This window comes from Dendrobates tinctorius, unplaced genomic scaffold, assembly GCF_039654945.1.
Source record: "Dendrobates tinctorius isolate UK_male_01 unplaced genomic scaffold, ASM3965494v1 ptg000016l, whole genome shotgun sequence".
NCBI lineage: Eukaryota > Metazoa > Chordata > Amphibia > Anura > Dendrobatidae > Dendrobates > Dendrobates tinctorius.
In genome coordinates, this window is record NW_027361684.1 from 91,542,501 (window position 1) to 91,562,402 (window position 19,902).

Genomic DNA, 19,902 nt, shown 5'->3' on the forward strand with positions numbered 1-19,902 from the left:
TAAATACTTTTTTGCCCCACTGTATAGTATAGTGTAAACATTCTGATTCTCCGTGTAAATTTCAGGAGGCAGACACAAACACTCTCAGGCCCAGTATGGATTACACAAGAATATGAAAAGCTGTAAATGTGTTGTGTAACACAAGCGTACAGCTGTATACAGTGTTGGGGTAATCTTAAAGTTCCAAATATATTGCTAGAGTAACAGACAGACGTTTTCAGGCTCATTATGGATTACACCAGAATCTAAATAGCTAAAAACGTTACTGTATCAGAAGCGTTCTGCTGTATACAGTGTTGGCCAAATTGAAAATATCGGTATACATTTCCGTAGTCACCCTCAGATGCTCACTCAGTTTGGTTTTGACCATAATAAAAAAATGTTGTAAAAAAGGTCCTGGATAACAAGATAGCAAGTATATACAGTGTTTTTTTAGGGTACAATTGAAATCTCCGTATAAATAGTCCCATAGTCACTCTCAGATGCTTACACAGTGTGGATTTGACCGTAATGCTAAATGTTGAACAAAGGTACTGTATAACAAGATACAAGCTGTATCGAGTATAGTGTAAAAATTTGTTTCTCCGATTCACCGTATATATAGAAGGTGTAACCCACACATGCTCACTCACTATGGATGATGTAGGGAAGGTGGACTGACAGACAAACCAGCCTATAGTGAGAAGCAGAGGTGTAGTGCAGTGTAGGTGTGAAACCGCTAAGAGAAAGGGTGCAGTGTTTTAGCTTGCCTATTGGAGGGCAGGGGAGAGTGTAGGAGTGGGACTGAATAACTGCCATTGGTCAGAGAAACTGTTAGGTGATGGTGGGTGGAGTTACCAGAACTGGCTGGAAGTATAAAAGGCTGAGGGAAGGTTCTGGAAGAGTCAGTCAGCGAAGGGAGCACAGTAAAGAGGAAGTTCTGCTGAGGAAATAGAGACAGTTGAAAGGCTCCAGAGAGGACTGACAGTTGAGGCGGTCACAAGGGGGTGGCCCAGAGGACGGTAGCTGCAGACGAAGACGGCCTGGTGCTATCATACAGACGGTGTGCTCAGACTGGTGCAGCGCTGTGGTGGTTGGGCCTAGGCCAGCCACAGTGGAAGAGCCACAGAGGACACCATGATTATAGTTACAAAGAAAGTGAAGGTAACGGGGCCTGTGTACAGAGATATGTGAAACTGCTGTGGTGAATTGCTGTGGTCGACAGAAGGATGGGCACTAAAAACGGACCTGTTCAATACAAACTCTGTCTCAGTCTCGTGTTTGTCTGCAGCAAGAAGAGGGTCCCCCCACCCACAGTTGGTTATCCTACAGATGATGCCTTAATACAAATTTTTGAAACAAGGTACTGTATCAGCACATACCAGGTGTGTCCAGTCTAGGATTATATTTCCATCTACACTTCAGGAGTCAGACACAGACACTCACAGGCTCACTATGTATTACACCAGAATTAAAAAAGTAGAAAAAGGGAAAGGTATTCATAGCGTACACCAGTATACAGTGTTGTGGTACTTTTAAATCTTCGTATATATTTCAATCTCAGTTCTCAGTAAGCCAGTCAAGAATCTCCGCTACTGGAAACTACAAGGATACAAGTATTGACGCAAAGTCGAGTGTTGGCAGAAATTTTGGAATTACTCATCGCGGGAAAACCTCCCGGTAGATGTTGCAGGGGCGATGCAGACCCTCAATTACTGTGTCCGTGGAGAAAGTGAAAAAGGTTCTTTGTGAAGAAAGGATTGCTTTATCGCAGTAGCGTAGATTACATCACCATTACTCGTCTCCATCAAATTGTGATCACAGGGAGAGATGTACCCATGGTCCCCACTGCCTATCATGATGTGTCTGGTCATTTTGGAGTGCAAAAGACAGAAGCCACAGGCCGTAGGCGATTCTATTGGATTGGCATGAGAGGAGACATTGAAAAATGGTGGCAGGAATGTCACACGTCTGTGACTATTATAACTGTAAAAGGTGATCATAAACCACCACTGCATCCGCTTGTAAGTTGACGTCCATTTCAAATGGTAGCCATTGATCATCTGAAGGTAGAGGCCAGCAGGACAGGCCATAGCTACATCTTAACCATCATTGATCAATACACCAAATTTCTAGTGGCCATCCCTGTGAAGGATTTAACTGCCCAGACTACATAGCGGTGGAGCAGGGAGAAGTAAGTATTGCAACTTGCAAGTGCTGTGGCCATGACGCAGGCTCAACACCTCCTGCCTTAGCTGCTATTGTGCTTTTGCCAGATGCACCACCACCATCAGTACCAGCTGCGCCCCCCTGCCCACGTCCGCGGCCTCTTCCACCATACTTCCTCATGTTTGGGAAAATGTACCAAAAATACCAGCAGAGACATGGTACTGAATGAGGAGCGTCCAGCTGTGTAAGGTGTATTAAACAAATTAAATCAACGTATATATTGTGTTAGTCACAGACGCTCTCACATTATGTATTGGACCGTAATCCAACAAGCAGATATACGGAACTGTATCAGAAGTGTACAGCTGTATACGATTTTTGTGCAACTAACAATCTCCGTATATGTATTTACGGAGTGTCACACACACGCTGACTAGGTATAAAAGTGACTGTAATGCGAACGGCAGATATACAATACTGTTGGAGAATCGGACGGCTCTATGCGATGTGTGTAAGGAAAATTGTCAAGCTCCGTGTATTTGTGTATGGACTGACACACGCTGTCTCTGTCTAGTTTTGACCATAATCAAGCAGCAGATATGCGAAACTGTTTGAAAAACGGACACGACTCTAAGGTGTAAGTCTGGAAAAACGGAAATACTCCTCGACTTTTTCTTCCAGAGTTACACACAGGTAGCTTCCATTTGTCCATGCTAGAAGGCGGTACATGGTAGTGTTTGAGTAGTGTACACCGCTGTGTGGTGTGTGTATGTAAAATTGTCAAGCTCCGTGTATTTGTATACAGACTGACACATGCTGTCTCTCTCTAGTTTTGACCGTAATCAAACAGCAGATATACGAAACTGTTTGAAAAACATTACTCTAAGGTGTAGGTCTGGAAAAACAGACAAACGCCGCGGCTTTTTCATCCAGAGTCACACCCAGATAGTTTCTATTTGTCCGTGATACCAGCCGGGACACAGTAGTGTGTGAGGAGCATACACCGCTAGACGGTGTCTGTGTGGAAAATTGTCAAGGTCTGTATATTTGTATATGGACTGACACACGCTGTCTGTCTAGTTTTGACTGTAATCAAACAGCAGATATATAAAACTGTTTGAAAAACAGACACAACTCTAAGGTGTAGGTCTGGAGAAACAGAAACTCCTCAGCTTTTTCTTCCAGAGTCAAACCCAGATAGCTTCTATTTGTCCGTGATACCAGCCGGTACACAGCCTAATCACCACCAGCGCTGCTGCACACAACAAAAATCCTCCCCATTCACTGCACACTAACTGTACAGTGAAAAGCACTATCAGCAGAAGCATTTTTTTTTTCTTCTTCCCTGCCTAACGCTCTCCCTGTTCAGAATCAGCAGCAGCACTTCTCCCTATTGTAAGATCGGCAGAAGTAAGATGGCGGTCGGCGTTCACAGCCTTTTATGCCCACTGTGGCGCCACACAAAGCCAGCCAATCACTTCAATGCCCTTCTCTAAGATGGAGGTGGCCGCTGCCTATGTCATCGCGTTGCCCACAGTGTGCGTCCTCCATCATTGAGAAAAGGCGCTGAAAGCATCATTTGAAACGCGACTTTAGCGCGCTGATCGCCAATCTCATGGCTGACCTCACGCTATGGTCGGGTTTCGATCGGCGAAACCCGACTTTGGCAAAAGTCGGCGAATTTTGAATCTGACAGACCTGTTTCGCTCAACTCTAGTAAATAGAGGTATGTGTAGAGAATGTGGCTTGATATAAATCTCATTCCCACTGTGCTTTTGTCTTTATGCTGGGTAAACTGACATGCGGTGCGTGTTTCAAATCTACAACATGTCAATTTCTCTTGTAGGTACGCTGAGCTTTGTGTGTCAATTTTCTTCAGAACTACATTAGATGCGGGAAGTCCACAGGTTAAAAAATGCACATGCATTTTTATGATGTTTTCTGACACCTCATAAGTAACCTCTCGTTTTGGCTTACAAATACTTGAGGTAAAAATCATACTAAATACTCAACTTGTGCACATGGCCTTAATCTCCACATTTTTTTTCCACTTGGACCACTTAGTGCTCCTTTCATATATACTCTTTTAGGCCTCTTTCACATGTCCGTTTATTTCAGGTATCGGAAAAACTGGTACCGGAGATATCTGTGTTCATGTGTCCGTGTGTGTGTACTACGTGTGGCAACCATGTGCCACCCGTGTGCAGCATCAGTACCACACAGACAGCCGCCGGGGAAGAAGCGCTACAGTAAGCGCTGTTTCCCAGCGGCAGGTGCTGAAGCCGGCTGTCATCATTCTCCTCCACTCACTGGCAGAGCAGGTGAAAATGATGACAGCCGGCTTCTGCAGCTGCCGCCGGGGAACAGCGCTTACTGAAGTGCTTCTTCCCCGGTGCCGACGTGTGTCACACAGAGGACATCAATGTGTGTTCTCCATATGCACAGACCCATTCATTTGAATGGGTCTACTGAGTACGTGTCTCCGGTATGTGTGAAAACTGTCACCACATGTATCGGAGACACGGACGTGTGAAAGAGGCCTTAGGCTATGTTCTCACAATCAGTATTTGGTGGGTTTTTGATGTTGCAGAATTTCGTCACCATTTCTGCACCTAAAAGGCTACTTGCCCACGATCAGTAACAGTAGCGTTTTTTACACAGCGTATTTTCGCTAAGTACTTGTGTTTAGGTACATGCAGATTTACCGCATCTCATGACATTCTATTTTTGAAAATACGCAGTGGAGACTAGGAGAAATTCAAATGCTGCAGCTTGTAAACCCGCACCGCTGGTGACTTTACGGAGCGTTAAATAGAAGAACAGTGGACATGGGCTTTCTATAAATCACATTCACAGTGCTTGTAATGTAAAAAGCAGCATTTTGGACTCAGCAAAAATTCGCTGTATCCAAAACGCTGCTATTTCTGTTCGTGGGCATGTAGCTTTATACATATTAGGTTACTTGCACTTTTTATGGTGTGTGGTGTAGTAACCACTGAGTCCACTAGGGGGTGCTGTGTGGATGTCCCAGGAGAAAGGATGAATGGCAGAATACGGAATGGCCGCTATGTATCCCAAAGTGGGTGGCTTTGGGATGGAGACTTATGTGTTGTTCAGCAATGATATTGCTGAGGTGTTGTTTCAATGTGTAAGGGAGAAGTCTCCAGGTAACTAGAGAGATGCACGGGCCTGGTTACCTACAAACCCACCCAGGGGGTGTGTTTAAAGCACTGTTGGAAAGAGTGTGTAAATGCTTGAAGGACCTGTGATGAGGTCAGTCATGTGACCCGGTGGGCGTGGCTATGAACCATATAATGTGGCCAGGGTAGGTCACAGGTGGTGAATGCTTGGACCCGGTTGGTCCAGTGTGGAAGGTCCCGCTGAGATGGGGCTTCCTGCCTGACAGCATGTGTGGACGCTGTGAGTAATAGCTGCAAGTGCCTGAGTTCCCTGGAGGGAATGAATGTCTGCAGTATGGTGAAGCAGCCATGAGAGAACCCTGACTGGGTGAGATATAACTGTGAGGCTGAAAAGCCTGCGTATTGGACATTGCTAACAGAGTGAAGCTCTGTCATGGACGCTATGCCGTTTATATATTGTTGGTCATGGTTTATGATGTTTAATAAACCGCATGGACTATACTGGTTTATGGAAAACCTGTGCCGGATCTGATTTTGCGGCGGCTGAGCGAGTGATCCCCTATCTGAATAACAGCGCTACCTCACAGGTGCTTTTGTATGCATTTTTAACATGTTAAATAATTCACAGGGTGATTGATTAAAAGACAAGTCGTGATTAGTGTTGAGCATTCCGATACCGCAAGTATCGGGTATCGGCCGATACTTGCTGTATCGGAATTCCGATACCGACTTCCGATATTTTTTCAATATCGGAATTCGGAATCGGAAGTTCAAAGTTGATTGACAGACTGACGTCATCATGATGCGCGGTGTGTGCGCATCATGATGCGCCGTCATTTCGGGCCTTCCGGGGGTCCCTGCCGGGGGGCTGTGCCGGCCTGCCGGGGGGCTGTGTGGACTGCCCGGGGTCTGTACCGGCCTGCCGGGGGGCTGTGCCGGCCTGCCGGTGGTCTGTGCACCCTGTGGGGGTCTGTACCGGCCTGCCGGGGGGCTGTGCCGGCCTGCCGGTGGTCTGTGCACCCTGTGGGGGTCTGTACCGGCCTGCCGGGGGGCTGTGCCGGCCTGCCGGTGGTCTGTGCACCCTGTGGGGGTCTGTACCGGCCTGCCGGGGGGCTGTGCCGGCCTGCCGGGGGGCTGTGCTGATGTCCGGGGGTCTGTGCAAGCATCGTCCGATGGGACTACAAGTCCCATCGGGCGATGCCTGCTACCATGACAGTGATTGACACATTAGCCAATGATGGGACAGTAGTAGTCCCATCATCCGGCTAATGTGTTAAATGTTAAAAAAAAAAAAAAAAAAAATACTACATACATACTACATGCATGCTACATACATACTACATGCTACATATATACTACATATATACTACATACATGCTACATACATGCTACATACATACTGCATGCTACATACATACTACATACATACTACATACATACTACATGCATGCTACATACTACATGCATGCTACATACATACTACATGCTACATACATGCCACATACATACTACATGCTACATATATACTACATGCATGCTACATACATACTACATGCTACATACATACCACATACATACTACATACATGCTACATACTACATACATACTACATGCATGCTACATACATACTACATACATACTACATACATACTACATGCATGCTACATACATACTACATGCATGCTACATACATACCACATACATACTACATACATACTACATACATGCTACATACATACTACATATATACTACATGCATGCTACATACATACTACATGCTACATACATACCACATACATACTACATACATGCTACATATACACTACATGCATGCTACATACATACTACATATATACTACATGCATGCTACATACATACTGCATGCTACATACATACTACATACATACTACATGCTACATACATACCACATATATACTACATACATACAATACATTCATACAATACATACATAGACATACAGTACATATAACATAGAGTAACATACTTACCAATACTTGTCACATTGTTCCCCGAAGCCATTGTCTTTTCCGGAATAAATATTAACATAACAAACCACAAAAATACTCACCCACGATCCGAAGCAGTCCACGAGTGTGTCCCACGACGATCTTGGGTAGAGAACTGCAGCATCAGATGATGCTGCCGTTCTCTACGGGCTGCAGGAATCCAATGACGGAAGGTAGGTATCCTTCCGCACTGTATTCCTCCGCCACTTAAAAAAAAAAAAAAAAAAGTCCCTAGTCTCACTTTATGCCATTGCTGCGTGGGAAATTCCCACACAGCAATGGCATAAAGTGAGACTAGGGACTTTTTTTTTTTTTAAGTGGTGGAGGAATACAGTGCGGAAGGATACCTACCTTCCGTCATTGGATTCCTGCAGCCCGTAGAGAACGGCAGCATCAGCTGATGCTGCCGTTCTCTACCCAAGATCGTCGTGGGACACACTCGTGGACTGCTTCGGATCGTGGGTGAGTATTTTTGTGGTTTGTTATGTTAATATTTCTTCCGGAAAAGACAATGGCTTCGGGGAACAATGTGACAAGTATTGGTAAGTATGTTACTCTATGTTATATGTACTGTATGTCTATGTATGTATTGTATGTATGTAGTATATATGTGGTATGTATGTAGCATGTAGTATGTATGTAGTATGTATGTAGCATGCAGTATGTATGTAGCATGCATGTAGTATATATGTAGTATGTATGTAGCATGCATGTAGTATATATGTAGTATGTAGCATGTAGTATGTAGCATGCATGTAGTATATATGTAGTATGTAGTATGTATGTAGCATATATGTAGTATGTAGTATGTATGTAGCATGCATGTAGTATGTATGTGGTATGTATGTAGCATGTAGTATGTATGTAGCATGCATGTAGTATATGTGTTATGTATGTAGCATGTAGCATGCATGTAGCATGCATGTAGTATGTATGTAGTATGTATGTAGTATATATGTGGTATGTATGTAGCATGTAGTATGTATGTAGCATGCAGTATGTATGTAGCATGTAGTATATATGTAGCATGCAGTATGTATGTAGCATGCATGTAGTATATATGTAGTATGTATGTAGTATATATGTAGTATGTATGTTGCATGTAGTATTTATGTAGTATGAATGTAGCATGTATGTAGTATGCATGTTGTATGTATGTAGCATGTAATTTTTTTTTTTTTTTTTTACATTTAACACATTAGCCGGATGATGGGACTACTACTGTCCCATCATTGGCTAATGTGTCAATCACTGTCATGGTAGCAGGCATCGCCCGATGGGACTTGTAGTCCCATCGGACGATGCCTGCACAGACCCCCGAAGCCTGCACAGCCCCCCCGGCAGGCCGGCACAGCCCCCCGGCAGGCCGGCACAGCCCCCCGGCAGGCCGGCACAGACCACTGGAGCCTGCACAGACCCCCTGGCAGGCCGGCACAGCCCCCCGAAAGGCCCGTACAGACCCCAGAGAGGCTGTACAAGGGCAGGAAAGAGTTTTTCTTATTCCGATACCGGAAGTCCCATAGACTTGAATGGGACTTCCGGTATCGGAATCGGCGATACCGATACTTTTTTTAAAGATCGGCCGATACCATCCGATACGATACTTTGAAGTATCGGACGGTATCGCTCAACTCTAGTCGTGATTAATATAATGCACATAATCAATAGTGCAGTCTTAATCACAAAATGAGGATAAAAATTATAGAAGAAACTCCAAAAGATATAAATAAAGATAATTGGATTGCTGACTTCCAAAATTAAACATGATTTTATTGATACAATGATAAGTAGCATGCATAATCTTACCACAAAAATCATTGAGGAAGGAAAAGATAGGATCCACAATAGAAGCCCTGGGAATAAGGCATTAGGGGTAAGAGGCAATTCCACAAATTACATAAGTATACAGTATTAGAAGATCATGTAAACATATACTCTCCTAGTGCAAATGTAGTAATATTGCAACAATCATAAAGTGCTTGTGCTGAGAGGGTCTACTATTCATTATAAACTGATAATGTGGAAAGTAAGGGCATAAAATGTACTGCCTGCACCCAAGTTATAAGGGTTGCATACACTTAACCATGTTGTAAAGTGCCGATGCACAGACCACAGAATTCCAGGGGCCGAACCCAGATGCACGTCTCACGTATGCTGCCCCCAGACGCACATTTCACGTATGCTTTTTCAATGGGGAATGAGTGGCAAGTGTCCCATCTATCTTTTTTATTCTGTGCAATCTGCTGGCATGCTGTGCACATGTGATGTGTTGCTCCATCCTCTCAGCACAAGCACTTTATGATTGTTGCAATATTACTACATTTGCACTAGGAGAGTATATGTTTACATGATCTTCCAATACTGTATACTTGTAATGCAACTGTGGAGCAGTTGCGCGCAACCTCCACCAGGGGGCGCTGGTAAAGGAAAAAGGGTTGCACTCACCGTGTAGCACCACAGTACAGACGTGCAGGCCACCATTAGGAGGTGGCAGAGTAGTCAGACAGGCTGTCTCAGCAACAAACAGGAAGATGAAGTACCAGAAGTCACAACAATTCACGAGAGAGAGAGAATTTTTTTTTTTTTTTTTTTGTCCGGCACCCAGACAGAATTTCGGGTTAAATCAGTGTCTGGAGGATCCGCCGGCCAAAAAAACGTTGCAAGCTCCGTTTGGAAATCTTTGAGGATGTTAGTGGACAGCAACATTATGGCGGATCCTCACAAAAACGGATGCAACGGACGGCAATCCGCCAATAATGGAAGTCAATGGGGAAAAAAACGGATCCGCAAAAAATTGCGGATCCGTTTTTTTCAAAACCTGGCGGATTTTGACTGATTGTAAAAAACGGAAGTGTGAAAGAGGCCTTAGGAAACCACCAAACATACACACAAAGTCAGGGATAAGGAACGGGTCAGTCACTAATATGGGAGGTCAAAGGATGAAGTATCACTAGGGTATACGGGTCATCTGCTCTAGCCTGGAAGCATGAACTATCACTGATGTCGCCTGCAGGCCACAGCGAACTGAAATGGCAAAAACAGATCCAAAACGAGGCAGCGGGGATTAACCCCAGGACGATGAGTCCAGGGAGAGGATAGCAAAAAACAAGCCTTGGACTGTATCATGACAATACTTATGTAATTTGTGGAACTGCCTCTTACCCTTAACACCTCATTCCAAGGGTGGCTTCTATTGTGGATCCTGTCTTTTCCTTCCTCAATAATTTTTGCATATAGGATTATGTATGTTTTTTAACATGTGCTTTTATCTCGTTTTTGACGCTGCATTTTTTGCCTGTTTGGTGTATCATGCTTTAAATAAAGCTGCTTTGTTTTTGACAATCTCAAGTGCAGATTACATGTGTTTTTGATGAGTCTCCACAGCGGGAACATACTAAAAACACATGTGCGTTGTTTACCTGCAGATTTTCTGCATCTAATGCAAGTTTATGGGGAAATTTTGCACAGAAAACTTGGCATATCCGCATGAGAAATTGACATTCTGCGGATTGGAAAAGCGCACCTCAGATGAGTTTATGCAGCATAAAAAAGAAGCACAGAGGACATGAGATCTCTAAAAATTGCATTCCTTTTGCTGGGACTGTAAAACACTGATTTTTTTTTTTTTTTTTTCCGCAGTGAAAATACGCAGCATAAAAAGCGCGGTTAAAGCTCCTTGTGGGGAAACAGCCCACAAAGGGTTCGTATGTGACTTGATTTAATGACTTGGGTAACATAGACCTATTCAATGTCATTTTGACCTCATAAACTTCAATAAAGGTTTCAGAGAGCAGTAATAGTCATTTAAATTGAAGAAGGCCATGTCAATAATTCCCCTGTTAATACCTCTCCAAAGCTTATAAGAGAAGCAAAGAAAATAAACAATGCCGGGAGGCACATTAAGCGTGCAGCTAAAGTGGAAGTGATTGAAGTGCTGCCCATCAGAGGAACAGTTCAATGTCGGGCATGCACAGCCAGCCAGCTGTTCTAAGGGCTCAGAACCTTCTCCTTTATTGTTCTGCTCAGTTAGAGGTGGGGCATGAGAGGGATTCCAAACATAGCACATGTTTATACAGAAATGTTAATATGTTCCACACTCTCACATACATAAAAAGGAAATAACAGCTGATCAGAATCAAACTAGACAGCAATCTCTGACAACACTCATTTGGAGAACTGTGGAAAATCCAGGAGAGTTGATCACCCACAGGGAGGCAAGAATAATCTAACTACAGCTGCCCTTTTATCTAGGGATCATCACAATTTAAGCACCCAATGGAAAGACAAAAGTATTTAGCACCAATCTTGCCAGTGCCCTAATGTTAATGCCTTTGTCTGGGTTTGTGAATTCAACATTATTATTTACAAAGCATTCTACCAGCAGGTGACATTCAATACAGTTTTCCAGCATTGATCTTTCACTTGGTGATATTTAGCATTTTGATGCACATTTTCTTACCCTTTAAGCTTGTCTGCAAATATTATCAATTTTTTTAAACAGATTTTTCGCCTACTGTTAGAAACAATAATGGGAGAAACATAGATCTGCATAGGAGCTGTAGACGTAAAAGGATAGAGCTTCATTTGTTAATGCAAATTTGAATAAAAAATATTAAAATATTTCCTATTTTTACTATAAATTTTCATATTCAATATTTAATTTATAAAACAAATGATAACTAGGAGAGCAAAGACAACAGTAGGCAACTTCTGTGTGATCTTTACCGATGACCTAAAGGGGTATTCCCATCCCAGATATTTATGGCACATTCAGGATAGAGGAAAATCCCACCCCTGGGTGGGATGAATAGGGTCTGTTGAACAGGGTTGTACCTTGCACCACTGTGAATGGAGAGATGGAATTGCAGGCGTAGCCCTCTATTCACCTCTACAGAACTTCTAAAATTAGCCATTTACTGCTGTGTGGATATGCCATAATTGTCTGCGATGGGAATATCCCTTTAAATATCTCTTACTATCATAACTCATTGAGACCGTGTAGTTGAATATCACATGGTTTTAATGATGCAGTGGTCGACCATGAAACAGTTGAAGGACCATGCACGTAAGGGTACCATTGATAAAATAAAAACACCTTTCTAACTTTCATTAGACTGCATGCTAGGCCCCCTTCGCAATTACATCTTTCCAGTACGTGTTGCATCTGTTTCCACATGTACCAGAGACACGTATCCACATGTACCTATTAAAACCTATGGTGATCTTTAAATGTCTATTTTTCCCAGCTGCAGGGATGACAAGGGCCAATACAATGTATTATTTTTTTTAAGGGTCAATACAAGTCTTTTGCATCGTGTAAAATACGTACAGCATGCTTATGGCATCCATATGCCATCTGTGTGCTGTCTATGTGCTGTACGTGTTTAACATTGCAGAAGTATAGGAGAAGCTTTGAAATTAACATATAACATCCTCAATAACCAAAACCTCCCACTCCTGTCTCCAAGACTGTTCACGTTCTGCGCCAATTCTTTGGAATGCAATACCCTGGTTAATACGATTAATTCCCAATCCCCATAGTTTTAAGCATGCCCAAAATACATTTGTTCAGACTGGCCTATCGCCCCAATGCATTAACCTAAATATCCCTGAGTGGCTCATTCAAAATTTTTTACCAATACCAGGTTCCTCGCATCATGTTCTTACATGCTTTATACATTTAATAGCCCTCTGTGTCTGTACTGTTACATATTTAGACTGTTAACTGGCTCATGCAGCATCACAGGAACACCCGATGACACACTGATGACACATGGAAAACACACTGACACATGGATGACGTACTGATGGCACACTGATGACACAAGGAAACACACTGATGACACATTGATGACACACTGATAACACATGGAAAACTCACTGACACATGGAAAACACACTGATGACACACGGATGGCAAAGGTGCATATTCTAAGGAAGGTTTAAAGAGGGTCTAAGGCGACGGACTAAAGTTGCTAATTTCATGGCTCAGACATTTTACTCATCAGTTGTTAGGGTGTGTGCGCACGTTGCGGATTCTGCTGCAGATCCACAGCAAATCCACACAGGAAATTCCGCAAGGTGGGCACTGCGTTTTTCATATTGCATTGACTTAAATGGTACTGTACACCGCAGCAGAAAGGTGCATATTCTAAGGACGTGTAAAGAAGGTCTAAGGCGATGTACTAAAGGTGCTAATTTTATGGCTCAGACATTTTACTCATCAGTTGTTAGGGTGTGTGCACACGTTGCGGATTCTGCTGCAGATCCACAGCGGATTTGGCCCTGCAGCAAATCCGCGTAGAAAATTCTGCACAGTGGGCACTGCTTTTTTCATATTGCATTGACTTAAATGGTACTGTACACTGCAGCAGAAACTGCTGCGGTGAACAGTACCATTTAAGTCAATGCAATATGAAAAACGCAGTGCCCACTGTGCCAAATTTTCTGCGCGGATTTGCTGCGGTTTTAAATCCGCAGCATGTCACTTCTTTGTGCGGATTCCGCGGCGGTTTGGCACCTGCTCCATGGCAGGTGTCAAACCGCAGGGGAAAACCGCAGGCTAATCCACAATAAATCCGCAGATAAATGTGGATTTAGACAAATCTGCGCAGAAAAATCCGCAGCAGAATCCGCAACGTGTGCACACACCCTTAGAGAGATTTAAGGCCATGTTCACATATTCAGTATTTAGTAAGTATTTGTAAGCCAAAACCAGGAGTGGGTGATAAATACAGAAGTGGTGACGTGTTTCTATTATACTTTTTCTCTGATTGGTCCACTCCCTATTTTGGCTTAAAAATGATATAAAATACTGACTAAATACTGAATCTGTGAACGTCGCCTTAGACGTCCTTAACACCACCGTATAATACCGGTGTTGGTGTCATTAGTGTTTTGGTCCAGTGTCCCATCTGTGTGCCATCTGTTTTGTTTCTAGAGTGGCGTAAGAAAAATCAATTCCAAAGCTTCTCCTATAGTTTACAATGTTAAACCCTTACAGCACACGGACGGCACAAAGATAACATCCGCGTGCTGTACATGTTTTACATGGACCCATTGGCCCTTGTCAACTGTACTGCCAGGAAAAAATGGATGTCTCCATGTGAAACCGTGAACATGTGAAGAGCACCATAGTTTTTATTAGGTACGTGTGGATAAGTGTCTCCGGTATGTGTGAAAACAGACGCTACAAGTACCTTAAACACGTACATGTGAAGGGGGCCTAAGAAAGTAATCTATGCCGAGCTATCCAAGTGCCAGGGGCCGATATACTGTTACTGCACAGGGCTTTGTGCTGTCTGTGTCTGACCCTGTGATGATTCATTCATGCAATTTATAACAAACAGCACAAGGTGCACAATCTAGTTTTTTCATTTGTAATGTATAGGATATTACAAAGCGCACATCGGGAGCAGACCTTAAGGACCTTTGTGAGCAGGTGGCTAATTTGTATCTAGTACCTGATTGTATCTCATTGCATATCCTGTGTAAACAGGAGAAAGTAATATGGACTATAAAGTAATGACCTCCCACGTCAATATCTAGGAGACTTCAAGCTACAGGGAGAGTAAGCACACCTTCTCTGCAGCCAGGGATCATCGACGTCTGATCTAAGGGACCAAAATTTAACAAAATGTAGAATATATGCGCTCAGCTATTTTAGCCATAGATACAGAATATCACAGACAGAACCCTAACAAGTAGCAACAACAAACATTTTTACCGACAAAAGAATATAGCAACAAAGTATAGGCTAATATGTATGCAAGTATTGTATATATGAATACTTTAGACTGCATTACTACTGTATAAAATTTTATTATAAAATTGAAGGTTCTTAGCACACAAATTACCAATTCATGTGAGCCCATCAGCCAACATATGCATTGCACATTTCTCACAATGGACTCGTATAATGTCAACTTTCTCTACTTCTGACTGATTTAGGCAATGGTCAGATGTGTGTATTGAAATGGAAAATTCATCTTTATTGTCATGCTTATTACATTCACCGGCCATCAGTATTTTATGTCCGGGTGACGTCAGTGGAGGATACATCAACATATTAAAATATACGTTTATAATGGCACTGTATCCATAAAAATCAGATGCAATACAGCTATTTAGTATGAGATCTTATATTTTTTGCGCCTCCACAGACTTGAATGAGCAAGAATCATCCAATATAAAGAAGAGAATAATGAATAATGCGATTTTTTTTTTTTCACAGCCATTGGTCAGTGTGCTGTTCAGTTTTTACTTGAATAGCACTAGTCAGTATAATATGTTTGTCTGAACAAGCCCTGAAGCTGTTCACTTGGCACGCTACCCATAAATAGGCAGTACTGAATGATCAATGTACTTGACTTAAAGATAGTTTGTCATTGACTATACTATGACAACAAATTTATTTCCATTTCCCCTATATCCTTTTCTGACCTTGTGCATACTCACCACCATGTTAAATACAACTCAAATCCCCTATTTTTCATCCTTCTATCTGATGTTTTTATTTTTTTCCATTGTTTGTATTAGTCTAAAGTTTTTCAGGACTGTTTGGTACCACATTGCACATCGTGATAGAGAATACTGATTCAGCATCAGTAAAAAATTAATAATGTGGAAATCAGTATGTACTTATTGTGTGTGACCACAGCATACATCTATCTTACATTATGCATTTATTTTTCTGGAGCTTGTAAGTATATATAAATTAGGGTATCCAAGGTATTAAGTATTTAAGTCCTGATACTTCAGTCCAGTAGCTTTTAGAGGAGCTACTGAATATTTTATTATTATTATTATTATTATTATTTAATATCTTCAAACAGGTGATGGAAAAAATGTACAGCTACATAATAATAATAAATCTAATTAAGTACTGGCTTCTAAAATAGCGCTGTTTACCTTATATATGTAAAATATAGATTTTCTTACCTTTTCAAAGTCCAGTCCAGAAATCCTTTATAACTTCCATTCTTAATCCAAGTGTTTGAGGAAAAAAAAAAAAAAATATGCTGCCCAGAAATATCTTAAAAATCTTGTATTAGTCCTCTATAGGAAAGACAAAAAAACAAGAATTTGATAAATGTGATTTCTTGTACTGCACTCATTGTCTCACATCAGTGCCCTCAGCTCAGCATCTTAGCTGCCTGGTTCACACATAGAACATTTGCTGTGCCTCTGTAACTAAGTCCACTACTAAATATACTTGTCTGAGGTGCTGCCAACACAAACACGGTATATTTCCTCCTAGCCGGTAGCCAATCATAGACCCCTATGAAATCCTTCCTAATCCATAACCAGTGCACTTCAATCCATAACAAAGCTTCTCTAACATTAATATAAATATTATTGTTTAAATTAAAAGAGGGGCAGTGCGGCGTGACACGCGAAGCTTTAAATAAGTCTTGCCTATTGTTCCTGTCATCCCAGATATCCCAGGCAGATGCTGTGCAGGAGATCAGTGGACATATGTAATCACAAGAGAACAGGCTCATTGAAATTAGCAAGCGAAGCTTCAGAGGCTGCTCTCAAATCACAAGGCACTGAGGCATCCATAGAACTTTCGACAGAGTCGGAGGCACAGGAGGACTGAGGTGTCTGTCTCTGGTCACGCTCACTGTGAGCCCAAATGTACAGGCAGGTTGGGTAGAACTTTATAATTAACAGATGTTCCAAATCTCCCACAGCCGTCTACTTCTAAGCAGTCTCTCCAAAGTCATTTCCAAAAAAATAAAGGGAACACATCCTAGATATCACCGAATGTCAAATTCCAGTTGCAAATCTTTATTCAGGACACATGTAATGCATTGAGAGCAATATAACATAAAAATGATTATTGTAGATTAAAATTAATATCCCATGAAGTGTGATTGACTTGGAGTTCCATTGTGTTGTTTAAGTGTTCCCTTTTTTTTTTTTGAGCAGTATATATGAGTGTATTTTTCACACTTTCTCCCTCTACGCTCTTAACTTAATTTTATTCCATCCCTTTTTCTCTTCTTCAAATCTCATTCTTTTCCAGTCATTTCTCTCTCCAAACACCCTCCTACCTTCCTAGCTTTCTTTCTCCTTTCTTTTCACTCTCCTGCTTTTCTCCTATGTCTAGAATGTTTTCATTTCCACCATTCTCATCATAAATATAGCTCTATTGACAATATATATATCCGATCCAATTTTTCCGAATACGGTCATCAGCAATGTATAAGTGAATGTTTTTATCGACCATCATTTGAGATACGTTCTACCTGATGAGGGTGGTAGCCCCGATTCACCTCCAATACTTAAGTAGAGAATTGTGATACACCAAATGCAATACAGATCTGTATAACAAATCTTATTAAACAGAACCAAAAATAATATATTACATATATTTAAAAATTTAGTAGACATGTCAATGTATAATTCCCAAATAGCACACAAGGGGGAAATAACATTTATAGATGATTACACAACTTTCCTTATGTAACTGTGAGCCCTTGCAGGCAGGGTCCTCTCTCCTTCTGTACTTACGTGTCTTGTATTGCTCAAGTTTACTGTACTTGTCTATATTTGCCCCTTTTCACATGTAAAGCGCCATGGAATAAATGGCGCTATAAAAATGTATAATAATAATAATGTAACATTTATACTCCTTTTAAAATGTCTACGGATAATCTCAACTGGAGCTGCTCAGACTCTGTGTCTCCATACAGGCACACAACTTTAGCAGACGCAGGCCACCGAAGGGTTAACATACATACATCATATCTCTATACTACTGTATACAATGTTCTGTGTATAATCCCTCCGCTCTTGTTCTGCCTCTTTCGCCCCTAGCCCACTCTCCTCTTAGCAGACGTCACACGCTGACCCTTCATGCCAAAATGTTCTCATTAATTTTCCCTCTCATACTTCTACCCTAATTTCCTCACCTTGCCAATATCTCATCTCTTTTTTTTCTTTCTTCTTCATTTCCTCCCTCTGTCACTTTCTCCCTTTTCCCTTGCTCCCTAATTTCCTGTCTTTAATCTCCCTCTGTTCCATTTTCTTAGTTTATCTCCTTTCCTTGTAATCCCTTTCCCTGTTCAGTTCACTCACTTCTCTCCTTCTTTCTTCCCCTGTCTTGCATGAACAATAAGTTGGAGCTGTAGTCAGAGCAGAAGAGAGTGGGGTAACGTGAATGTCAGATGGACAAGAGCCATTGCAGTCATATATCAATCAGAATAGCAGCAAATGGGAGTACCAGGGAAACATGAAGCCCTCCTTATCTGGGAAATCACTAAACACAATTTGCTGAAATAACCACAAACTAGATTCACATGTTTATGAGCCTCATAATGTGCGCTGGTATAAACGAGAGAGGAATGCAGTTTTTAAGTGCTGTTCTCAAATAAATCATCCCAGCTAATGCCTCTTTATTGTAATAGTTTAGGATAGCGCAGTAATTTGACGTACCCGGTTTCCTGTAAACAAGATATAGAAGAAAAAGAATTAACACAATTGCTTTCTCCACGTAATATTCTTTCATTTGTTTTCTATTTGTTTTGTTTTTAAGCCATTTTTTTAAAGGGAATCTGTCACCTACTTTTGGCGAGCTATTTAAATGAGGTCAGTCCGGTCCGATGGGCGGTGTTTCCGATCTTTGCCGCCTCCCCATCCTTGGCCGCCGTCTGCAGTTTTTTCATGAATAGAAGTAGGTGTCCGCCATTTTTCGCGCGTGCGCTAAGCATTCTTGACTTGCGCATGCACAGTATGGACAGTATGCTTTGCCCAACTGCGGGCAAAGCCGAAAAGCCTGACTGCGCATGCGCCGGTTAACTAGGCCCTAGCATGAAACAAGAAAATCGACTGGCCCATCTCAAGGGAACACTACAAGCATAGATATTTGTATGAAACATAAATTGATGGTTTTATTTGTCAAAAAAGGCACAAACATGGAACAACACAGAATCCATAAAAACAATTAAAAAATGCAAAACTGCAATCTGGTCATGTCATGTAATAATGATACAATGACCCTCCCACATTCAAAGTCCCACAGATTAGAGCAAATATACAGTTGTGGCCAAAAGTATTGACACCCCTGCAATTCTGTCAGATAATACTCAGTTTCTTCCTGAAAATGATTGCAAACACAAATTCCTTGGTATTATTATCTTCATTTAATTTGTCTTAAATGAAAAAACACAAAAAGAATTGTCCTAAAGCCAAATTGGATATAATTCCACACAAAACATAAAAAAGAGGGTGGACAAAAGTATTGGCAATGTTTGAAAAATCATGCGATGCTTCTCTAATTTGTGCAATTAACAGCACCTGTAACTTACCTGTGGCACCTAACAGGTGTTGGCAATAACTAAATCACACTTTCAGCCAGCTGACATGGATTAAAGTTGACTCAACCTCTGTCCTGTGTCCTTGTGTCTACCACATTGAGCATGGAGAAAAGGAAAGAAGACCAAAGAATTGTCTGAGGACTTGAGAAACCAAATTGTGAGGAAGCATGAGCAATCTCAAGGCTACAAGTCCATCTCCAAAGACCTGAATGTTCCTGTGTCTACCGTGCGCAGTGTCATCAAGAAGTTTAAAGCCCATGGCAC

The 19,902-nt window shown here is 41.8% G+C and overlaps 1 protein-coding gene across 2 annotated transcripts in view; it reads right to left on the bottom strand.

The window, feature by feature from the left end:
* NDP (norrin cystine knot growth factor NDP) overlaps positions 1–18,445 on the bottom strand; it is a 314,667-nt gene extending 296,222 nt beyond the window's left edge. The window contains exons 1-2 of one of the 2 annotated variants that reach the window (XM_073565121.1): positions 18,401–18,445; positions 16,256–16,372 (exon numbers count right to left, since the gene is read on the bottom strand). The gene's annotated coding sequence lies outside the window, so the exon portion shown is untranslated. Of the gene's footprint in view, positions 1–16,255; positions 16,578–18,400 lie in introns of those variants that run through there. The other variant, XM_073565115.1, reaches the window with a different exon arrangement.
* Between the last annotated feature and the right edge of the window lie 1,457 nt (positions 18,446–19,902).